This window comes from Panulirus ornatus, chromosome 8 (assembly GCF_036320965.1).
Source record: "Panulirus ornatus isolate Po-2019 chromosome 8, ASM3632096v1, whole genome shotgun sequence".
NCBI classification, from domain to species: Eukaryota; Metazoa; Arthropoda; class Malacostraca; order Decapoda; family Palinuridae; genus Panulirus; species Panulirus ornatus.
The window spans coordinates 27,801,083-27,822,490 of record NC_092231.1 but is presented as its reverse complement, the minus strand read 5'-3'; the positions used below and the strand labels follow the sequence as shown (position 1 = coordinate 27,822,490).

The following is a 21,408-nucleotide window of genomic DNA, read 5'->3' as shown; positions in this document are numbered from 1 at the left end:
TGTTGAGTATTCCTGGGAAATTATATGGAAGGGTATTAATTGAGATGGTAAAGGCATGTACAGAACATTGGATTGGGGAAGAGCAGTGTGGTTTCAGAAGTGGTAGAGGATGTGTGGATCAGGTGTTTGCTTTGAAGAATGTATGTGAGAAATACTTAGAAAAACAGAGGGATTTGTATGTAGCATATATGGATCTGGAGAAAGCATATGATAGATTTGATAGAGTTGCTTTGTGGAAGGTTTTAAGTGTATGTGGTGTGGGAGGTAAGTTGCTAGAAGCAGTGAAATATTTTTATTAAGGATGTAAGGCATGTTTATGGGTAGGAAGAGAGGAAAGTGATTGGTTCCCAATGAATGTCGGTTTGCGGCAGGAGTGCGTGATGTCTCCATGGTTGTTTAATTTGTTTATGGATGGAGTTGTTAGGGATGTGAATGCAAGAGTTTTGGAGAGGGGCAAGTATGCAGCCTGTTCTGGATAAGAGTGCCTTGGAAGTGAGTCAGTTGTTGTTCGCTGATAATACAGTGCTGATGGCTGATTCGAGTGAGAAACTCCAAAAGTTGGTGACTGAGTTTGGTAATGCGTGTGAAAGAAGGAAGTTGAGAGTAAATGTGAATAAGAGCAAAGGTATTGGGTCCAGTAGGGTTGAGGGACAAGTTAGTTGGGAGGTAAGTTTAGATGGAGAAAAACTGGAGGAAGTGAAGTGTTTTAGGTATCTGGCAGTGTACTTAACAGCAGATGGATCCATGGAAGTGGAAGTGAGTCACAGGGTGGGGAAGGGGGTGAAGGTTCTGGGGGTGTTGAAGAATGCGTGGAAGGTGAGAATGTTATCTCGGAAAGCAGAAATGGGTATGTTTGAAGGAATAGTGGTTCCAACAATGTTATATGGTTGTGAGGCATGGGCTATAGATAGGGTTGTGTGGAGAAGGGTGGATGTGATGGAAATGAAATGCTTGAGGACAATATGTGGTGTGAGGTGGTTTGATCAAGTAAGTAATGAAAGGATAAGAGAGATGTGTTGTAATAAAAAGAGTGTGGTTGAGAGAGCAGAAGACGGCATGTTGAAATGGTTTGGACACATGAAGAGAATGAATGAGGAAAGAATGACACAGAGGATATATGTGTCAGAAATGGAGGGAAGAAGAAGTGGGAGACCAACTTGATGGTGGAAGGATGGAGTGAAAAAGATTTTGAGTGATCGGGGCCAGAACATACCAGAGGGTGAAAGGCATGCAAGGAATAGAGTGAATTGGAACGATGTGGTATACTGGGGTCGACGTGCTGTCAGTGGATTGAACCAGGGCATATGAAGTGTCTGGGGTAAACCATGGAATGGTTTGTGGGGCCTGGATGTGGAAAGGGAACTGGGGTTTTGGTGCATCACACATAACAGCTAGAGACTGAGTGTGAACAAATGTGGCCTTTTTTGTCTGTTCCTGGTGCTGCCTCGCTGAAGGGTGAGGGGATGCTGTTTCGTGTGTGGCAGAGTGGCAACGGGAATGGATGAAGGCAGCAAGTATGAATATGTAAATGTGTATTTATTCATATGTCTGTGTATGTATATGTATGTATACGGTGAAATGTATATGTATGTATATGTGGGTGTGTATGTGGGTGGGTTGAGCCATTGTCGTTTGTTTCCCTGCCCTACCTCGCTAATGTGGGAGACAGCAGTTAAGTATAATTAATTCAAATATATATGTATCTCAGAAATCTAGATCTGAAAGTTATTTTTTCATTTTATTTGTAGCATTATTTAACTCTCCTGGGTTTCATAATAGGTATGACTATAGGAATAATTTTCAGTCGTATGTTATATTCTTTTATTTATCAGCCTCACAGAAGCTTATAAGTATATGTGTATTAGACTGGGAGAGCAAGAGAGAAAGGGAAGAGGTAACATTGTATGTGGGTTAACTTTATAACCATCCGTCTGATATTTATTAACCAGGTCTTAAAGAATGCTGATTTTAGTATACTATAAGGTCATAGCACAAACTGAAAATTTGGGTCGTATTACTGGTATTAAATGGGGAGAATTATACCCCTACACTCTACACTCTGTAATGAATGATGTTTTGAATTAACATAAGGACCAAATGGAAAGTATGACGCTCAGTTTACTAATACAGGTGTGGATGATGCTGTTGGAAGGGGAGGAAGTTGATGTAGTAGTAGTTCAGCAAGTCTTCATTGGGGTCCCTTTTCTTAATGACTGCTGTTGTGTTTTCTTGTCCCAGAAGGATTTCCTCAAAGTATATTCGATATACTTCTACGATGTACTGCTGTAGCTCTCTTATGTCAGCATTCTTTTCCAGTGCCAGTGTGACAAGCTTGTCATACTTGATAGGGAGAGGCACTGCTGACAAGTCAAAGGTCATGGCATCATAGTTGTGTGATCATCCCTTCTGCAGTTTCACTTGGCATGGATAGGTAGCTCACACAGTCCACCTTAATGCCATACCTCTGCTTGTAGTCACTGGTAGTATACCAGGACTCCAGCATCACTGAATCATAGTTCAGCCTTATATCTCTTGGCAGTGTGGTTCTGCAGGACACCTACACCAACAAACTGGTCCTTTTCTATCATCACTACTGTGAAGGGGTGTGTTGTTTTGCTCTTCTGGATGTGGCTGGCTTACAGGTCATGAGTGTAGACTTCCTGCAGTTGAAGGTGTTTCAAAATATGATCAGAGTGGCCTTGCATCATGAAGTTGTGGTTGATGGTGAAACATCTGGCATGAATGTATCTGAGAAGGATGAGGACCAGGTTTAGGTTCTTATTCAGGCCTGAGCAGTTATGACTCAAAACAAACAGCTTTTCCACCTCCTGAGTTCACCTTTGCTTTGTCATAGTTTCATACAACAGGTACAGTGAGGCTCTCCCTGCCTTGATGTTGTAGATGCCCGGGTTGTAGCACCACAACTTCCTCTTATAGTGCTGGAACTCATTAAGGGTGGATGGTGCCTATACTGCAGGCTGATGGCGATACCATCTAGGGTTTCGTTATTGTTGCCCTTTTACTTCGTAAGTATAGAATGTGCCACCTTGGCATGGGTCTCTTACAGTGCTTTCTCAGTCTTGTGGTGGTTGATATGTGCACTTTCCTTCTAAGGATCCATTAGTGGGAGAGAAAATCCAAGGTTGAACTCACTTCTAAATACTTTGCGATTGTAATTACTGGAAGATGGCGTATGACCATAGTTTTTCCCTGATCCATTTGCACTACAAAAGATAAGAGGGTATTAACTTTGAGGATAATTGCTAGGTATTTTCTTTTGCGAATTTTTGCCCTGGTACTGTGACTGGATACTGCTGGAATAGTTTTGAATTAATATGCTCTCTCAGCAAACATTGCCTCGTGGCTTTGATCTTCCTCTCATAAGCATATGTACCCTGCTTATCCCTCTCCACCATCCCATGACACATACCGTGGTCAAGTCAGTCCACACATGTATTTTGATTGTACTGTGAATGCCAGAAAAAGAGTTATCACAAACACTATAGATGGTATTACCACACACCCCTGAGTATGACATGGTCCAAGCCTTTCAAAACTAACCCTTGAGGTCCAGGCATTTCATGCCTCTAGCTTTGATGAGATTATTAAGGAACACATTCTGCTTGTTGTAGTTACCTGTGGCTCAGAATTGACTGAAGATGCCTTTAATGTTCTCATAACCCACTTTATCCAGACACCCATATGTACAAGTAGGGGCCTATCTTCCTTTTAGGTTCACTTTTCGTGGTACACTCCCTCGCACAGCTGGCACCTATATTATGTTGTGACTTTGCAGTAGTCCTTTTCCTCATAGATGGTTTACAGCTTCTCTTTCTAGTATCCCTACATCCTTCACCAATTATGTCATACTTTGATGACCTCATTGTTTTCTAGAGTATTCCTTTTTTTACTCAAAAATAGCTAAAAAAAAAGCAGATACCTTAGGTCTATGCGTCAAAAATATGAACTGGGCCCTGCAGTGTGCTGCTGATGCTCAGTGTGGCTACTGATTGGCTTTGAGAATGACACTAGAGTGTAACTCAGTGCTAATTGGCTTACTCAGTAGGCATGGCTGACTTGTTTGTCATTGCATCACCAAGCAGAGCCAAGTGTTTTGGCAGGGATACGCCATGTATGTGCTGTGCGTATTGACTTCTACTCTTGTTTGCTCATAAAGATTTTTGTCCTTGTCGTTTGATAAGTATGCCATCCAAACCACTTTCGCCATGTACAGAAGTGTTTAGAGAACCTGCTGCAACAAGAATTCAACTTTGGCAGATTTGTCATATTCATCACTGCAGTCCTTAGTTCCTCCAATGATGTGAGTAGGATCTTGAGGGAATGCATCTGTAACACTTCTTTCTCAAAGACCTAGACTCAAAGAGATGAGGAACCAGATATTGAGATAACACTTTCTGTGTATCCACTCTCTCAATTGCTCTAACTAGAGAAGACTAGGAAACAAATTCTTGGGTAAAACTTTTTGGGCATTCAATCTCGCCAAAGCATTGACTTAAAGTTACTATGACCTGTATCTTGGGGAAACTCATTCAGTGAGTTCAGTTTCTCCAAAGATTCAATTCAAGGTGTGGGCACTTTCCTGGGCTAGAGCTCAATTCGACATTAATAAAATGCAATTCAGTAATTATTATCAAGAAATATTTTAACAGGTCTTGTCTGTCTTAAGAACTCATTTATAAAATACTTTGCCAAGAAAGAAGGTGTTTTAATTGCTTTGTTTCTCATTTTAATGAAAGAGAAGTACATTATCATAACATCACAAAACCATCATGCTTGCAGCACAAAGGAATGAAACGGCAGGGTCTCAGAAATTAGTAATCTAAAGTTAGTGATTGTAAACCATCTTAACATCATTATATATTAACAGTTTTCATTTCAAGGAAAGAGGGTTATAGTGTTTCTGAAACCATCAGCAAATGAACACACAGTTACAGTAAATCAAATAACTACAGATAAAGAATAATGACATTCAGTCAGTTGACACTTCACGAACCATATCCTAGTCACAACTGGTACCATCAACAAGTTTTAATTTGAGTTTCAGGACAGGTACACATTACATGCATGTTCCACTAATACACATGCACTGTGATTTTGATGAATTTACTACTATATGGTACTACTATATGATAAATTTGCTGAGGAAGGATGATATATTACTAATAATTCTTTGTGTCACCCTTCGTTAACACCTGGAGGAGACAGAATCCTAAAATAAGCATTTCATTGCAAGATAATTAAATCATCACGTAGAAATCACACATGACAAGTGTAAAAGAAATTGCACTGAACTTAATGAAATTCTGGATTTTACAATGATTATATAAACCATCATATCTTACAGTTGTCTGTCAAATAAGAAATGCAAAAGATCCCTTACCCCTTAGATTCATGCTAACTTTCTTGGATTACCCAAATGTAACATTAAACTGTAATCCCTTACAAACTGTGTACATAATCATAATCATCATCATAGATTTTCTTCCTTGAATTTGTTACATCCATATACTCTTCCTCTTAATCCATTATCATCCCAAAGACTATAAAAACTTTCCTAACATAAATACAAAAGTAGGGAACAAGTAATTAAAATGGTACACAAAGAAAATGCCAATTTAAACAACTTCTTGACTGAATTTGGGGGCTGTGGTTTCCATCCCTAATGTGTATCTTACATGCATAAGATTTGAAAGAAATGCATAAAACTGCAGTGATGGCAAAAGAACATGTACATATTTTCTTAAGTAAGAAATGCTTACTAACTGAAGTAAGTTCAAGTGAAAACATGAAAACCAGAGAGGCTGTGTACTCATAGATATAAAAATGCATGGAATTTTTTTTTTTTTTTTTTTTTTTTTTTTTTTTTACATGTATGACCAGGAGGGAGTTCTATGAATGTGTGTGTAGTGAAGTTCTGGGATACTGGAGATCGTTGTGGTACAAGCAGATAGCAGAAGAATGGGATTAGTGACAACCAGGGACTGGACAACTGGGTATAGTGTAGGGTAGGGTAATTATGAAGTTTATCCTTCTTGCAACATACAAAGTTCCTGAGTTGAGTATTGCAATGATGAAAAAAAATCCCCTTTTTTGGACTGTTTTACTTTTTTTATTCTTTCATTCTTAGCTATCAAAAATAATGACATGCAAAAATGTCTTTTTTTTATTCTGAAGCTTTCCTCTAGCTAAGTAAATTATCTATCATGATTTTTTCAGGGTCTTCCATAGTAAGACTAATATGACTCCTTTTTTTCTCTGGTGCATGTAAAAAAATATAGATGTAAACCCCATTTGAAAATAATTCATTTTTTAAGCAAAAATGTGTATTAGAAATTAAAGAAACTATTTATAAGATGTACATGAAACAATTTCCTTCTACACAAAAAAATAGTGGGTTAGGAAAAATATATGATTACTTACTTTGCATGTGCTGTCACATTGTGAATCCTTGCCTAACCTTAATTTTTCGTTAATGACCCTCTTCACACTCACAGTTTTCTGTTATCATTTAAACTTCACTTGATATATCATCTCATATGTGTGTAGTGCCGTTATATAATGGCAAGGGGGTTAAAGGTGAATGTGCAGACTACAGAGGTATAAGTTTGTTGAGTGTATCTGGTTGATTGTATGGGAGGGTATTGATTGAGAGGATGAAGGCATGTACATACCATCTGATTGGGGAGGAGCAGTGCGATTTCAAAAGAAGTTGAGGATATGTGGATCTGATGTTTGATTTATAGAATATGTGTGAGAAATACTTAGAGAAACAAAGGATTTGTGTGTGGCATTTATGGATCTGGAGAAAGTATGTGATAGAGTTTATAAGTATTTTTTGTGGGAGGTAAGCTGCTAGAGGCAGAGAAATTTTCATCAAGGGTGTAAGGCATGTGTACGAGTAGGAAGAAAGGAGAGTGAATGGTTCCAAGTGAATGTTGGTCTGCAGAAGGGGTGTGTGATGTCTCCATTGTTGGATGGGGCAGTGGGGGAGGTAAATGCAGGAGTCTTGGAGAGAGGGATGAGTATGCAGTCTTTAGGGGATGAAAGGGCTTAGGAATTGAGTCATTTGTTGTTTGTTGATGATATGGCACTGGCAGCAGATTCAAATGAGAAATTGCTGAAGTTGGTGACTAAGTTTGGAAGATTGTGTGAAAGGAGGAAGTTGAGAGTAAATCTGAATGAACACAATATCATCAGGTTTAGCAGGGTTAAGAGACAGGTTAGTTGGGAATGGTAGTTTGAATGAAGAAAGATTGGAGAAGTTGAAGTTCTTAGATTCCTGGGTGTGGACATGGCACCTAATGGAACTGTGAAGTGTGGGTCAGGGGGCGAAGCTCTAGGAGTGCTGAATAATGTGTGGAAAGAGAGATCAGTACTTGGGAGAGCAAAAGTGGATTTTTAAAGGTATAATAGTCCCAACAGTGATACATGGCTGTGTGGCGTAGGCTGTAGATAATGCTATGCGGAGATGGGTGGATGTGTTGGAAAGAAGATATTTGAGGACAGCATATGATGTGACGTAGTTTGATTACGATAGGGTAAGAGGAAGGTGCGGTGATTAAAAGAATGTGGTTGAAAGAGCTGAAGAGGATAGGCTGAAATGGTTTGGACATATTGAGAGAATGAATGAGGACAGGTTGACAAAGAGCATATATGCCTCAGAAGTGGAGGGAACAAGTTTAATAGGGAGACCAAATTCATTCCATCCTTCCACATCCAATTTTATCTCCCCATTCTGCTTTTCCCCTTCACCTTTGACATATGTATCCCATTTGTCGACCTCTTCTCACTCATCTCTCCATGTGTCCAAACCATTTCAGCACACCCTCTTCTGCTCTCTCAACTACACACTTTTTATTTCCACACATCTCTCTTATCCTTTCATTACGTACTTGATCAAACCACCTCACACCACGTATTGTCCTCAAACATTTCATTTCGAACACATTCACCCTGTTCTGTAAAACCCTATCTGTAGCCCATGTCTCACAACCATAAAATAATGCTGGGGCTACATTCCTTCAAACATACCCATTTTTGCTCTCCGAGATAATGATTTCTCCTTCCACACATTCTTCATCGCTCCCAGAACCTTTGCCCCCTCCTCCACCCTGTGCCTCACTTCCACTTCCATGGTTCCATTTGCTGCTAAGTCCACTCCCAGATATCTAAAACTCTTCACTTTCCCCAATTTTTCTCCATTTAACCTACATCCCAATTACATGTTCCTCAACCCTACTGAACCTAATAACCTTGTTTTTATTCACATTTACTCTCAACTTTTTCCTTTCACATACTTTTCCAAACTCAGTCACCAACCTTTGCATTTCCACACTGGAATCAGCCACCACAGGTGTATCATTGACTGTATCACTTCCCAAGCCCTCTCATTCCCAACGGACTGCCTACTTGCCCCCTCTCCAAAACTCTTGCATTTACTTCCCTAACCACCCCATCCATAAACAAATTAAACAACCATGGGGACATTTCACAAACCTGCTGCTGACTGACTTTCACTGGGAACCAATCACTCTCCTTTCTTCCTATTTGCACACCTGCCTTACATCCTTGGTAAAAACTTTTCACTGCTTCTAGCAACTTACCATATACTCTTAAGGCTTTCCACAAAGCATCATATGCCTTCTCCAGATCCATAATTATTGCATATGTATTCATCTGTCTTTCAAAGTATTTCTCACACATCCTTCAAAGCAAACACCTGATCCACACATCCTATACCACTTCTGAAACCACACTGCTCTTTCTCAATATGATGCTCTGTACATGCCTTCACCTTCCCAATGAATATCCTCCCGTAAGATTTCCCAGGAATATTTAAAAAACTTATGCCTCTATAGTTTGAACACTCACCATTATCCCCTTTGCCTTTGTACAATGGCACTATGCATGCATTCTGCCAACCCTCAGGCACTTCACCATGATCCATACATATATTGAATATCCTTAACAATCAGTCAACAACACAGTCACCCCCTTTCTTGATAAATTCTACTGCAATACCATCCAAAACTGCCGCCTTGCCGGATTTCATCCTCCGCAAAGCTTTCTCTACCTCTTCTTTCTTAACCAAACCAGTCTCCTGATCCTCTCATTTTTGCACATCACCTTGACAAAAACACCTATATCTGCCACTGTATCATCAGATACATTCATCAAACCTTCAAAATACTTGCTTCATCTCCTCACTTCATCACTACCTGTTATTACTTATCCCTTCACCGATGTTTGCTTTTGTTCTCTTGTCTTACGCACATTATTTATCTCCTTCCAAAACATCTTTTTATTCTCCCTAAAGTTTAATGATACTCTCTCTCCCCAACTCTCATTTGCCCTCTTTTTCAATTCTTGCACCCTTCTCTTGACCTCCTGCCACTTTCTTTTATATATCTCCCAGTCATTTGCACTCCTTTCATGCAATTGTTGTCTAAAGACCTCTCTTGTCTTTCACTAACAATGTTACTTTTTCACCCCAACACTCACTACCCTTTCTAATCTGCCCACCTCCCTCATGCCAAATGCATCTTTTGCACAAGCCATCACTGCTTCCCTAAATACATCCCATTCCTCTTCCGCTCCCTTCATGTCACTTGCACTCACCTTTTGCCATTCTACACTCAGTCTCTCGTGGTTTTTCCTCACAGAGGTCTCCTTTCTGAGCTCATTTACTCTCACAACTCTCTCTCCCCAACATTTTCTCTTCTTTTTTGAAAACCTCTACACATATTCACCTTCACCTCCACCAGATAGTGATCAGACATCTCTCCAGTTGCCCCCCCCTCAGCTTGTTAACATCCAAAAGTCTCTCTTTTACATGCCTATCATGTAACATGTAAGCCAACAATGCCCTTTGACCATCTCTCCTACTTTCATATGTTATTTTATTTATTTTATTTATTTTGCTTTGTCGCTGTCTCCCGCGTTAGCGAGGTAGCGCAAGGAAACAGACGAAAGAATGGCCCAACCCGCCCACATACACATGTATATACATACACATCCACACACGCAAATATACATACCTATACATCTCATTGTGCACATATATATACACACACAGACATATACATATATACACATGTACATAATTCATACTGTCTGCCTTTATTTGTTCCCATCGCCACCTCGCCACACATGGAATAACAACCCCTTCCCCCCTCATGTGTGCGAGGTAGCGCTAGGAAAGACACCAAAGGCCCCATTCGTTCACACTCAGTCTCTAGCTGCCATGTAATAATGCACCAAAACCACAGCTCCCTTTCCACATCCAGGCCCCACAGAACTTTCCATGGTTTACCCCAGATGCTTCACATGCCCTGGTTCAATCCATTGACAGCACGTCGACCCCGGTATACCACATCGTTCCAATTCACTCTATTCCTTGCACGCCTTTCACCCTCCTGCATGTTCAGGCCCCGATCACTCAAAATCTTTTTCACTCCATCTTTCCACCTCCAGTTTGGTCTCCCACTTCTCGTTCCCTCCACCTCCGACACATATATCCTCTTTGTCAGTCTTTCCTCACTCATTCTCTCCATGTGACCAAACCATATCAAAACACCCTCTTCTGCTCTCTCAACCACACACTTTTTATTGCCACACATCTCTCTTACCCTTACATTACTTACTCGATCAGACCACCTCACACCACATATTGTCCTCAAACATCTCATTTCCAGCACATCCACCCTCCTGCGCACAACTCTATCCATAGCCCACGCCTCGCAACCATACAACATTGTTGGAACCACTATTCCTTCAAACATACCTATTTTTGCTTTCCGAGATAATGTTCTCGACTTCCAAACATTCTTCAAGGCTCCCAGGATTTTCGCCCCCTCCCCCACCCTATGATTCACTTCCGCTTCCATGGTTCCATCCGCTGCCAGATCCACTCCCAGATATCTAAAACACTTTACTTCCTCCAGTTTTTCTCCATTCAAACTTACCTCCCAATTGACTTGACCCTCAACCCTACTGTACCTAATAACCTTGCTCTTATTCACATTTACTCTTAACTTTCTTCTTTCACACACTTTACCAAACTCAGTCACCAGCTTCTGCAGTTTCTTACATGAATCAGCCACCAGCGCTGTATCATCAGCGAACAACAACTGACTCACTTCCCAAGCTCTCTCATCCACAACAGACTGCATACTTGCCCCTCTTTCCAAAACTCTTGCATTCACCTCCCTACCAACCCCATCCATAAACTAATTAAACAACCATGGAGACATCACACACCCCTGCCGCAAACCTACATTCACTGAGAACCAATCACTTTCCTCTCTTCCTACACGCACACATGCCTTACATCCTCGATAAAAACTTTTAACTGCTTCTAGCAACTTGCCTCCCACACCATTTTTTTTTTTTTTTTTGCTTTGTCGCTGTCTCCCGCGTTTGTGAGGTAGCGCAAGGAAACAGACGAAAGAAATGGCCCAACCCACCCCCATACACATGTATATACATACGTCCACACACGCAAATATACATACCTACACAGCTTTCCATGGTTTACCCCAGACGCTTCACATGCCCTGATTCAATCTACTGACAGCACGTCAACCCCGGTATACCACATCGATCCAATTCACTCTATTCCTTGCCCTCCTTTCACCCTCCTGCATGTTCAGGCCCCGATCACACAAAATCTTTTTCACTCCATCTTTCCACCTCCAATTTGGTCTCCCTCTTCTCCTCGTTCCCTCCACCTCCGACACATATATCCTCTTGGTCAATCTTTCCTCACTCATTCTCTCCATGTGCCCAAACCATCTCAAAACACCCTCTTCTGCTCTCTCAACCACGCTCTTTTTATTTCCACACATCTCTCTTACCCTTACGTTACTTACTCGATCAAACCACCTCACACCACACATTGTCCTCAAACATCTCATTTCCAGCACATCCATCCTCCTGCGCACCACTCTATCCATAGCCCACGCCTCGCAACCATACAACATTGTTGGAACCACTATTCCTTCAAACATACCCATTTTTGCTTTCCGAGATAATGTTCTCGACTTCCACACATTCTTCAAGGCTCCCAGAATTTTCGCCCCCTCCCCCACCCTATGATCCACTTCCGCTTCCATGGTTCCATCCGCTGGCAGATCCACTCCCAGATATCTAAAACACTTCACTTCCTCCAGTTTTTCTCCATTCAAACTCACCTCCCAATTGACTTGACCCTCAACCCTACTGTACCTAATAACCTTGCTCTTATTCACATTTACTCTTAACTTTCTTCTTTCACACACTTTACCAAACTCAGTCACCAGCTGCTGCAGTTTCTCACGTGAATCAGCCACCAGCGATGTATCATCTGCGAACAACAACTGACTCACTTCCCAAGCTCTCTCATCCCCAACAGACTTCATACTTGCCCTTCTTTCCAAAACTCTTGCATTCACCTCCCTAACAACCCCATCCATAAACAAATTAAACAACCATGGAGACATCACACACCCCTGCCGCAAACCTACATTCACTGAGAACCAATCACTTTCCTCTCTTCCTACACGTACACATGCCTTACATCCTCCCAGACCATATATTCTTAAAACCTTCCACAGAGCATCTCTATCAACTCTATCATATGCCTTCTCCAGATCCATAAATGCTACATACAAATCCATTTGCTTTTCTAAGTATTTCTCACATACATTCTTCAAAGCAAACACTTGATCCACACATCGTCTACCACTTCTGAAACCACACTGCTCTTCCCCAATCTGATGCTCTGTACCTGCCTTCACCCTCTCCATCAATACCCTCCCATATTTTTTACCAGGAATACTCAACAAACTTATACCTCTGTAATTTGAGCACTCACTCTTATCCCCTTTGCCTTTGTACAATGGCACTATGCAAGCATTCCACCAATCCTCAGGCACCTCACCATGAATCATACATACATTAGATAACCTTACCAACCAGTCAACAATACAGTCATCCCCCTTTTTTAATAAATTCCACTGCAATACCATCCAAACCTGCTGCATTGCCGGCTTTCATCTTCCGTAAAGCTTTTACTACCTCTCCTCTATTTACCAAATCATTTTCCCTAACCCTCTCACTTTGCACACCACCTCGAGCAAAACACCCTATATCTGCCACTCTATCATCAAACACATTCAACAAACCTTCAAAATACTCACTCCATCTCCTTCTCACATCACCACTACTTGTTATCACCTCCCATTAGCCCCCTTCACTGAAGTTCCCATTTGCTCCCTTGTCTTACGCACTTTATTTACCTCCTTCCAAAACATCTTTTTATTCTCCCTGAAATTTAATGATACTCTCTCACCCCAACTCTCATTTGCCCTCTTTTTCACCTCTTGCACCTTTCTCTTGACCTCCTGCCTCTTTCTTTTATACCTCTCCCACTCATTTGCATTTTTTCCCTGCAAAAATCGTCCAAATGTCTCTCTCTTCTCTTTCACTAATAATCTTACTTCTTCATCCCACCACTCACTACCTTTTCTAATCAACCCACCTCCCACGCTTCTCATGCCACAAGCATCTTTTGCACAAGCCATCATTGCTTCCCTAAATACATCCCATTCCTCCCCCACTCCCCTTACCTCCTTTGTTCTCACCTTTTTCCATTCTGTATTCAGTCTGTCCTGGTACTTGCTCACACAAGTCTCCTTCCCAAGCTCACTTACTCTCACCACTCTCTTCACCCCAACATTCTCTCTTCTTTTCTGAAAACCCCCACAAATCTTCACCTTCGCCTCCACAAGATAATGATCAGACATCCCCCCAGTTGCACCTCTCAGCACATTAACATCCCTGGGGATAGGGGAGAAAGAATACTTCCCACGCATTCCTCACGTGTCGTAGAAGGCGACTAAAGGGGACGGGAGTGGGGGGCCAGAAACCCTCCCCTCCTTGTATTTTAACTTTGTAAAAGGGGAAACAGAAGGAGTCACGCGAGGAGTGCTCATCCTCCTCGAAGGCTCAGATTGGGGTGTCTAAATGTGTGTGGATGTAACCAAGGTGAGAAAAAAGGAGAGATAGGTAGTATATTTGAGGAAAGGAACCTGGATGTTTTGGCTCTGAGTGAAATGAAGCTCAAGGGTAAAGGGGAAGAGTGGTTTGGGAATGTCTTGGGAGTAAAGTCAGGGGTTAGTGAGAGGACAAGAGCAAGGGAAGGAGTAGCACTACTCCTGAATCAGGAGTTGTGGGAGTATGTGATAGAGTGTAAGAAAGTAAATTCTAGATTGATATGGGTAAAACTGAAAGTTGATGGAGGGAGATAGGTGATTATTGTTGCATATGCACCTGGGCATGAGAAGAAAGATCATGAGAGGCAAGTGTTTTGGGAGCAGCTGAATGAGTGTGTTAGTGGTTTTGATGCACAAGACCGGGTTATAGTGATGGGTGATTTGAATGCAAAGGTGAGTAATGTGGCAGTTGAGGGAATAATTGGTATACATGGAATGTTCAGTGTTGTAAATGGAAATGGTGAAGAGCTTGTAGATTTATGTGCTGAAAAAGGACTGGTGATTGGGAATACCTGGTTTAAAAAGCGAGATATACATAAGTGTACGTATGTAAGTAGGAGAGATGGCCAGAGAGCGTTATTGGATTACTTGTTAATTGATAGACGCACAAAAGAGAGACTTACAAATGTATACTTATGTATATCTCTCTTTTTAAACCAGGTGTTCCCAATCACCAGTCCTTTTTCAGCACACAAATCCACAAGCTCTTCACCATTTCCATTCACAACACTGACCCCATGTACACCAATTATACCCTCAACTGCCTCATTACTCACTTTTGCATTTAAATCATCCATCATTAAAACCCAGTCTCTTGCATCAAAGCTGCTGGCATACTTACTCAGCTGCTCCCAAAACACTTGCCTCTCATGGTATTTCTTCTCATGACCAGGTGCATAAGCACCAATAATCACCCATCTCTCTCCATCCACTTTCAGTTTTACCCACATCAGTGTATAATTTACTTTCTTACAGTTTATCATTACTTCTACAACTTGTGCTTCAGGAATAGTGCTACTCCTTTCTTAGCTCTTGTCCTCTTACCAACCCCTAACTTTACTCCCAAGACTTTCCCAAACCATTCTTTCCCTTTACCCTTGAGCTTTGTTTTACTCAGAGCCAGAACATCCAGGTTTCTTTCTTCCAACATATGCCTATCTCTCCTTTCTTCTCATCTTGTTACATTCACACATTCAGACACCCTAGTCTGCTCCTTCGAGGAGGATGAGTACTCCCCATTGATTCATTCTTCTGCTTCCCCACTTAGAAATTGAAATACAAGGAGAGCAGGATTTCCAGTCTCCCGCTCCCGTCCCCTTTAGTTGCTTTCTACAACATGCTAGGAATACGTGGGAAGGCGGGTTTGGATTGCAGTAGAATTTATTAAGAACGGGGGTGACTGTGTTGTTGATTGGTTGGTAAGGATATTCATTGTATGTATGGATCAGGGTGAAGTGCCTGAGGATTGGCAGAATGCATGCATAGTGCCATTGTACAAAGGCAAAGGGGATAAAGGTGAGTTTTCAAATTACAGAGGCATAAGTTTATTGAGTATTCCTAGGAAATTGTATGAGAGAATACTGATTGATAGCATGAAAGTATGTACAGAGTGTCAGATTGGGGAGGAGCAGTGTGATTTCAGAAGTGGTAGAGGATGTGTGTATCAGGTGTTTCTTTCCTCAAACATACTACCTGTCTCTCCTTTCTTCTCATCTTGGTTACATCCACACACATTCAGACAACCCAATCTGAGCCTTCAAGGAGGATGAGCACTCCCTGCATGACTCCTTCTTCTGTTTACCCTTTTAGAAATTGAAATACAAGAAGGGTAGGGTTTCCAGTTCCCTGCTCCCGCCCCATTTAGTCGCCGTCTACGACACGCTGAGAATATGTAGGAAGGCGGGTTTGGATTGCAGTAGAATTTATTTAGAAAGGGGGTGACTGTGTTGTTGACTGGTTGGCAGGGATATTTATTGTATGTATGGATCAGAGTGAAGTGCCTGAGGATTGGTGGAATGCATGCAGGGTAACTGGATTGATGACCTGGCTAGGGGAGTGAAACCCAAGGCAAGATAACAGAGGCCCTGGCCCTCTCTCTGCCATCCTACAACATATAATATCACTTACACCATAAACACACAGGGGCACACATACAAACATGGGGTACACACACATGTTCGTAACAATATGTCTTTGATGTCTTTGTATGTATATGTTGAAATGTATAGGTATGTCTATGTACGTGTGTGGGCGTTTATGTATATACATGTGTATTTGGGTGGGTTGGGCCATTCTTTTGCCTGTTTCCTTGCGACTACCTCACTAACATGGGAGATGGCAACTAAGTATAATGAATAATGTAAATATAAGGGCAGACAGTATGAATTATGTACATGTGTATATATGTATATGTCTGTGTGTGTATATGTATGTATACGTTGAGATGTATAGGTATGTATATGTGCCTGTGTGAAAGTGTATGTATATACATGTTTATGTGGGTGGGTTGGGTTATTCTTTCATCTGTTTTCTTGCGCTACCTTGCTAACGCAGGAGACAGTGACAAAGTTTAATAAATAAATAAATAAATAAATAAATAAATAAATGTATTATTATTTTATTATTTTGCTTTGTCACTGTCTCCCACGTTTGCGAGGTAGCGCAAGGAAACAGACGAAAGAAATGGCCCAACCCACCCCCATACACATGTATATACATACACGTCCACACACGCAAATACACATACCCATACATCTCAATGTACACATATATATACACACACAGACACATACATATATACACATGCACACAATTCACACTGTCTGCCTTTATTCATTCCCATCGCCACCTCGCCACACATGGAATAACATCCCCCTCCCTCCTCATGTGTGTGAGGTAGCACTAGGAAAAGACCACAAAGGCCCCATTCGTTCACACTCAGTCTCTAGCTGTCATGCAATAATGCCCGAAACCACAGCTCCCTTTCCACATCCAGGCCCCACAGAATTTTCCATGGTTTACCCCAGATGCTTCACACGCCCTGATTCAATCCACTGACAGCATGTCGACCCCGGTATACCACATCGATCCAATTCACTCTATTCCTTGCCCGCCTTTCACCCTCCTGCATGTTCAGGCCCCGATCACTCAAAATCTTTTTCACTCCATCTTTCCACCTCCAATTTGGTCTCCCACTTCTCCTCGTTCCCTCCACCTCCGACACATATAGCCTCTTGGTCAATCTTTCCTCACTCATTCTCTCCATGTGCCCAAACCATTTCAAAACACCCTCTTCTGCTCTCTCAACCACACTCTTTTTATTTCCACACATCTCTCTTACCCTTACATTACTTGCTCGATCAAACCACCTCACACCACATATTGTCCTCAAACATCTCATTTCCAGCACATCCACCCTCCTGCGCACAACTCTATCCATAGCCCACGCCTCGTAACCATACAACATTGTTGGAACCACTATTCCTTCAAACATAGCCATTTTTGCTTTCGGAGATAATGTTCTCGATTTCCACACATTCTTCAAGGCTCCCAGGATTTTCGCCCCCTCCCCCACCCTATGATTCACTTCTGCTTCCATGGTTCCATCCGCTGCCAGATCCAATCCCAGATATCTAAAACACTTTACTTAACACTTTACTTTAACACTTTACTTAAATAAATGTATACATATATTATTTATTTTTTTTTAATTTTCTAAAAGAAGGAACAGAGGGGGCCAGGTGAGGATATTCCAAAAAAGGCCCAGTCCTCTGTTCCTAACGCTACCTCGCTAATGCGGGAAATGGCGAATAGTTTAAAAGAAAAAAAAGATATTATTTATTTTATTTATTTTGCTTTGTTGCTGTCTCCCGCGTTAGCGAGGTAGCGCAAGGAAACAGACGAAAGAATGGCCACAACCCACCCACATACACATGTATATACATACACGTCCACACATTCAAATATACATACCTATACATCTCAACGTATACATATATATACACACAGACATATACATATATACACATGTACATAATTCATACTATCTGCCTTTATTCATTCCCATCGCCAACCCGCCACACATGAAATAACAACCCCCTCCCCCCTCATGTGTGCAAGGTAGCGCTAGGAAAATACAACAAAGGCCATATTCGTCCACACTCAGTCTCTAGCTGTCATGTAATAATGCACCGAAACCACAGCTCCCTTTCCACATCCAGGCCCCACAGAACTTTCCATGGTTTACCCCAGACGCTTCACATGCCCTGGTTCAATCCATTGACAGCACGTCGACCCCGGTATACCACATCGTTCCAGTTCACTCTATTCCTTGCACACCTTTCACCCTCCTTCATGTTCAAGCCCCAATCACTCAAAATCTTTTTCACTCCATATTTCCACCTCCAATTTGGTCTCCCACTTCTCCTCGTTCCCTCCACCTCTGACACATATCCTCTTGGTCAATCTTTCCTCACTCATTCTCTCCATGTGACCAAACCATTTCAAAACACCCTCTTCTGCTTTCTCAACCACACTCTTTTTATTACCACACATCTCTCTTACCCTTACATTACTTACTCGATCAGACCACCTCACACCACATATTGTTCTCAAACATCTCATTTCCAGCACATCCACCCTCCTCCGCACAACTCTGTCTATAGCCCAAGCCTCGCAACCATATAACATTGTTGGAACCACTATTCCTTCAAACATACCCATTTTTGCTTTCCAAGATAATGTTCTCGCCATCCACACATTCTTCAATGCTCCCAGAACCTTTGCCCCTGCCCCCACCCAGTGATTCACTTCTGCTTCCATGGTTCCATCCGCTGCCAATTCCACTCCCAGATATCTAAAACACTTCACTTCCTCCATTTTTCTCCATTCAGACTGTTCTCCCAATTGACTTGTCCCTCAATCCTACTGAACTTGATAACCTTGCTCTTATTCACATTTACTCTCAGCTTTTTATTTCACACACTTTACCAAAGTGTCACCAACTTCTGCAGTTTCTCACCCGAACAAGCCACTAGCACTGTATCACCAGTGAACAACAACTGACTCACTTCCCAAGCCCTTTCATCCACAACAGACTGCATACTTGCCTCTCTTTCTCCAAAACTCTTGCATTCACCTCCCTAACAACCTCATCCATAAACAAATCAAACAACCATGAAGACATCACACACCCGTGCCACAAACCGACATTCACTGGGAACCAATCACTTTCCTCTCTTCCTACATGTACACATGCCTTACATCCTCGATAAAAACTTTTCACTGCTTCTAGCAACTTACTTCCCAAACCATATACTCTTAATACCTTCCACAGAGCATCTCTATCAACTCTATCATATGCCTTCTCCAGATCCATTAATGGTACATACAAGTCCATCTGTTTTCTAAGTATTTTTCACATATATTCTTGAAAGCAAACACCTGATCCACACATCCTCTACCACATGTGAAACCACACTGCTCTTTACCAATCTGATGCTCTGTACATGCCTTTACCCTCACAATCAGTACCCTCCCACATGATTTCCCAGAAATAATCAACAAACTTATACCTCTGTAATTTGAACACTCACCTTTATCCCCTTTGCCTTTATACAATGGCACTATGCATGCATTCCGCCAATCCTCAGGCACTTGACCATGAACCATACATACACTGAATATCCTTACCAACCAGTCAACAACACAGTCACCCCCTTTTCTAATAAATTCCTCCAATACCGTCCAAACCCACCGCCTTGTATATATATTTTTTTATTATACTTTGTCGCTGTCTTCTGCGTTAGCGAGGTAGGGCAAGGAAACAGACGAAAGAATGGCCCAATCCACCCACACACACACATGTATATACGTACATGTCCTCACACGCACATATACATACCTATATACCTCAATATATATATACACACCTCAATATATATATACACACACAGACATATGGATATATACACATGTATGTAATTCATACTGTCTGCCCTTATTCATTCCTGTCGCCACCCCGCCACACATGAAATAAACAACCCCCTACCCCCGCAGTGCGAGAGGTAGCACTAGGAAAATACAACAAAGGCCACATTCGTTCGCACTCAGTCTCTAGCTGTCATGTATAATGCACCGAAACCACAGGTCCCTTTCCACATCTAGGCCCCACAAAAGTTTCCATGGTTTACCCCAGACGCTTCACATACCATGGTTCAATCCATTGACAGCACGTCAACCCCAGTATACCACATCGTTCCAGTTCACTCTATTCCTTGCACGCCTTCACCCTCCTGCATGTTCAGGCCCCGATCACTTCAAATCTTTTCACCCCATCTTTCCACCTCCAATTTGGTCTCCCACTTCTCCTCGTTCCCTCCACCTCTAACACATATATTCTCTTTGTTAATCTTTCCTCACTCATTCTCTCCATGTGACCAAACTATTTCGATACACCCTCTTCTGCTTTCTCAACCACGCTCGGAAAGCAAAAATTGGGTATGTTTGAAGGAATAGTGGTTCCAACAATGGTGTATGGTTGCGAGGCGTGGGCCATGGATAGAGTTGTGTGCAGTAGGGTGGATGTGCTGGAAATGAGATGTTTGAGGACAATATGTGGTGTGAGGTGGTTTGATCGAGTAAGTAATGTAAGGGTAAGAGAGATGTGTGGAAATAAAAAGAGCTTGGTTGAGAGAGCAGAAGAGCATGTTTTGAAATGGTTTGGGCACATGGAGAGAATGAGTGAGGAAAGATTGACCAAGAGGATATATGTGTCGGAGGTTGAGGGAACGAGAAGTGGGAGACCAAATTGGAGGTGGAAAGATGGAGTGAAAAAGATTTTGAGTGATCAGGGCCTGAGCATGCAGGAGGGTGAAAGGCGGGCAAGGAATAGAGTGAATTGGATCGATGTGGTATACCGGGGTCGACGTGCTGTCAATGGATTGAATCAGGGCATGTTAAGCGTCTGGGGTAAACCATGGAAAGTTGTGTGGGGCCTGGATGTGGAAAGGGAGCTGTGGTTTCGGGCATTATTACATGACAGCTAGAGGCTAAGTGTGAACGAATGGGGCCTTTGTTGTCTTTTCCTAGTGCTACCTCGCTTACATTGAGGTGGGAGGGGGATGTTATTCCATGTGTGGCGAGGTGATGATGGGAATAAATAAAGGCAGACAGTATGAATTATGTACATGTGTGTGTATGTATATGTCTGTGTGTGTATATATATGTGTACATTGAGATGTATAGATATGTATATTTGCATGTGTGGACATGTATGTATATACATGTGTATGGGGGTGGGTTGGGCCATTTCTTTTCGTCTGTTTCCTTGCGCTACCTCGCAAACGTGGGAGAC

General features: G+C 41.9%; 1 protein-coding gene and 1 pseudogene across 5 annotated transcripts in view; one reads left to right on the top strand and one right to left on the bottom strand.

Moving 5' to 3' along the window:
* CaMKI (Calcium/calmodulin-dependent protein kinase I) overlaps window positions 1–21,408 on the top strand; it is a 317,987-nt gene that overhangs the window by 86,984 nt on the left and 209,595 nt on the right. The gene's annotated exons all lie outside the window — the stretch shown is intronic.
* Window positions 2,122–21,408, bottom strand: part of LOC139749661 (uncharacterized) — a 35,654-nt pseudogene continuing 16,367 nt past the window's right edge.